We start from the raw sequence: 4553 nt of genomic DNA on the forward strand, positions 1-4553 counted from the left end.
GTGATATCATGGAGCAATGGTTTACTGTCAGAAGCCATTAGTGTGACGACCCCACTTCCTCCTAAGGCGAACCAAAGGGTTTGGCGGGCCGTCTGTCCAGCTCTCGCCGGGACTCACTACAAAACTCAAGCATGAATATAACCGATTGTTCTTAAAAGCTCAAACGGAGTATAATATATCCACCAGTTCAACATACCAAAGTACGAGTCCAATACTTCATCTAAATTTTCACAATAATAACTTAAGTACAATCTTATGTTTGCAATTCAAATCATTCTTACAAAAGTAACATCCCCAAAATGTCATGAGATTTACATTCACTTCAACCACAAGTACATCATACCATAAAGTTCACAAATCTTTCAAAATAACCATTACATTCCACAAAGAAGATCAATCACAACCTAGATAAAGGATAATCCACGGTACTCCAAATCCTTGTGCTTGAGTAACTATCCTTCTCGAGCCCTGCATAGAACTAAAATGTTTTTGGGGGTGAGCTAAAGCTCAATGAGGTTTCAAAAGGGAAAATCAAGTATTTATAAACCAGTGCGTAAGCGTTACTTTGGAAACACATGTAGAAGTAATACTTTTGTTGGCAACTTTATTCTGAGTACAACTCATAAATCATTTAAAAACCACTAACGTACATTTGGAATGCATGATCACATAAATATATTTTCATGAATTTTAGTCAAACAAATAGTGGCTCGTCCGACTAGAAGAACATTACAAGGATTGCTTCGTCTCAGAGATTAATGCTCATGAGGAGTCTTACCCGAGAAATGTCAACTAGGAGAGCAATAACAGTGTTAATAATAAAGCAAACACAAAAGGATACAGTACTCAGTCCACTTCCGTCCTTATAACTCACATTGGTAACTCCTTCGGTTGACTGGCCATCACCTTATCCCTCCAGTGGTAATACTCGAGTATACCAAAATACAGTGTCCAGGGTTATCAACCTATCCGACCGAGTCCGCTTCTGGCTCGAATAGGTGATAACGAAGGGGAAAAGGCCTTGTTCAGCCAATGTGATAAAGTACACATGGCCTACAGCATACGCAAATAACATATAAACAATGAAATATTGAACAGTTAAGCAATACAGCAACAGTTAGGTCGAGTGCGATAAAGTACACACTCGCCTAGAAATAACTACTTTTCATTCAAATGAACAAGATTCATCAAGTATTAGACCACTTAGGCATGAAAGAAGCATTCATCAAGTCACACCACGTATATATATATATATATATATATATATATATATATATATATATATATATATATATATATATATATATATATATATAAGCAATTATACAAACAGTGGTTATACAAGTTCGAGAAGCAATTTTGTGCAAAACAGTTTGGAATCCCTCACCGTAATCCGAAGCAAAGCAAGAGCAAAAGCAGGAAATTAAAAGAGCTTCTCGGTGTCCTCTGAATCACCTGAGATTAATCACAATTACAAATTACCAAGATGCTCGATTAAGGCGAATAAAGAAAACCTCTTAGATACACACACTCAAGCCTCAAGCTCAAACAAATTGAAATAGGAAGTTTTAACTTAATCATTGGTATAAAACCAAAAGGAATTTAAAAGTCCCATTTCCGAGATAAATCGTGGCAAGGACTATCAATTTCAAAAGAAGGGTAAAATGCTTAATTTGGCACGGAAATCGAGAAGGTGAAAAATGTGTTCGTACTAGAAAATTTTCAATAAAAGCTCAAGTACTAGAGTATAAGTGAAAAAGAATCATGTTTCCTTGCCGAGCAAGTTTTCTACACTTTTCATTTAAATTTTAAATATTAACGCGCTATTCTCAATCTCTATAACTTGATAGTAAGATAAAATAATTCCACAAAGCTTGATTTAAAAGTACTCAAATTCAACAGACCAAAACGGACTTCACGATTTCAAATTATTTGCACATTGTATTCTTGGTTGCCAAAATAGCCAAATCACAATTCAAACATCAATTTCACTAGGGTTTCATCAATCATTAGCCCTAGGTCTCCACAGATTCAATTCCAAATAAAATTCAACAAAGGAAGTCCAAGGTATCAAGACAATCCAAAACGCAAACCAGGGAACTTCCAAGCACATTTTAGCCAACTACTTGAGCCAATTCACCAAAAATTAAATTATTGCAAAACTATTCGAATGGTCAAGAGCTTCATCAATCATTAGCTCTTGACAACCAATACTCGCTTCAAACACCAATCCATTCAAAATAAGAATAAAAACTACAGCCCACTTGACTCTCAAGTAGTTCTAAAATTCAGATTTTCTTTTCTTGATTCGGTAGTCAAGAAAAACCCAGCAAAATTCAATCCAAGATGTCCATTAAACCTTTAACTTTTACTTGTTAAATTCACTAAACACATAGCTTATCATCTGTCCAAACCAAGCTAAAGTAAATAATACACAAATCCAGCAAATAAACTCACCAAAAGTCCCAACCAGTTCGGTCATGCTGGAAAATATTTTCCTTCAAAAATTGCTTTAGTTCATGTTCCACAAATCAAACAATTATGAAAATTATACTGTTGTAGAATAGATTTTTAATACTATGACATCCCAGAAGACACTTTTCAGAGATTCAAATCACAAATAGGCCAAATATCGATCCAAGTCAAGAATTCAGTTTCCTGAGGAAACAGGACAGCCTACTTTGAGGAATAACGGACAGCAGTACACATGGAGGAAAAATATGAAATTTCTACAAAACAAAGGCCCATGACTGTAGTTTCAAATGCCACTGACGGCACCTCAATCGGATTTTCCCACACCAAGATATAAGCATTTTACTGAGACTGGTCAGAGAAATCCGAAAATCTGGAAACTCATTTTTCACTTGTGAAAAACTCCTTTTTCTCTTTTAAAACCATAAGACTCTTATTCAAACCATCCATACATTTAAGTATGACATTCATACCAGCATATACCAAAGCAAATAACGCTTAATTCCAATAAATTATTCCACCAAAAAGTCCCCATAAATCTGTCATCAGCTAAGATAAAATTTTCCAGCAATTGATAGTTTATTTATATAGCTTTTGTTCCTAGTTTTCTTCAATTCTTACCTCAGCTCAACATGCAAAAGGTGATTAGCAAGCCTCAAGCAAATCTTAAACATCCAATACGAAAATCTGAATTGAAATTCGAAAACAAAACTAATTAAATGCTCACTTCCTTCTCTCGACCAAGCTGGAATATTTTGCAGCAGAAAATTTCCCTCGGTTTCAATCCACAATTCAACTTTTCCTCAGATTTTCTTCCATTAAGCTTCACTTAATACTTAAAGCTAACAATCTATATGCAATTCATAACAAAATTTTCCATTTGACAGCAATTACAAATGCAAACAAACATGAAGTCTCTCGGCTATTCCAGAAAATTTCCAGCAGCTAAGTTAGACGCAAATCTGGATTTTTTTTTTCCAGCTAGAACTTTATATATTTTTCTCTCAAAGCTAACATGCATGACCAATCCATGTATTTACTATCACTCCTAGTTCAATTTAAGTTCGGACATCAACAACATTCAACCACAAATCCAGAATTTTGTTCACTACTCTCGGATGAGCTTGCATGCAGCAAATTCCTGTTTCATTTTTTTTTATCTTCTAGCATAATCCGGCTAATTAGCTTCATGCATGGTTCAAACATCTTGTTTTCAGTTAATTAAACACATTTTTAATCTCAGATTACCTCAGATGAACTAATTAAAAGCTGACATTTCTAGATTAAGCTCTCGGCAACTTCAATTCTTTCCAAACCAGATTTCTTAAGTCTTAATTCTTCAACTAACCTCACAAACATCACATGCAAGTCCATAGCTGACTTCACTTGCCTATAATCAGCTAATTCCAGTTCAGAAATTACCTCAACTAGGAGTACACTCACACGGTTAGCAGCAGAAATTGATTCCCTTCCTCCGGCAGTCCAGAAAAAAATAATGCAGACCGCTAGCTGCCTCTCTCTCCCTTGCTCTGGCTTGCGGCTGATAAAAGAAATTTGGTTCTCAGCCTTCACCAACTCACGGATGGAAGGAGAAATGAACCGCAAGTCACTCTCTTCCCTCTCTAGTTTGCGGACAGAAAGGAAACGAATGAGGAGCTCGGTTCTCCCTCTCTCGGTTGGTCTCCAGTCGCGGCTCACGGCAGCATGGGAAGAAGATGAGAGGCTCAGCTCACTCTTTCTCTCTGTCGTTAATCACGAGGTGAAGAATGGATATGGGGTGGAGTGGTTCACGGTAGTGAAGTGATAAATGGAATGTGTATATATTGGGTATTGTGAGTGGGGTTGGGTCGGTAATAGAAGTGAAATGTGCTGGAATGCAAAGTAGGAATTGGAGCCGGCAGGATTTGGAGTTGTTTGTAATGTTCCATGGCTGCATGGTAGATTTGAAATGGAGGAGGGCTGTTTTAGTCTTTTAGCAACTTGTGCAACCTTTCACTTAGGTCCCTCATCCTAAACTAATTCCAAAATTTACCCCAAGTGTGAATCGAATGCCTACTAATACCCCAATCTCGCAAAAATTC

General features: G+C 36.5%; 1 long non-coding RNA gene across 1 annotated transcript; it reads right to left on the reverse strand.

The window, feature by feature from the left end:
- Nucleotides 1-296: 296 nt before the first annotated feature.
- On the reverse strand, nt 297-4266 carry LOC113695595 (uncharacterized). Its single transcript, XR_003449600.1, has 3 exons — nt 3895-4266; nt 1388-1455; nt 297-478 (listed from the first exon to the last, which is right to left on the reverse strand). It is a non-coding gene; the product is annotated as an uncharacterized lncRNA (long non-coding RNA).
- Between the last annotated feature and the right edge of the window lie 287 nt (nt 4267-4553).

Source organism: Coffea arabica, chromosome 6e (genome assembly GCF_036785885.1).
Source record: "Coffea arabica cultivar ET-39 chromosome 6e, Coffea Arabica ET-39 HiFi, whole genome shotgun sequence".
NCBI lineage: Eukaryota > Viridiplantae > Streptophyta > Magnoliopsida > Gentianales > Rubiaceae > Coffea > Coffea arabica.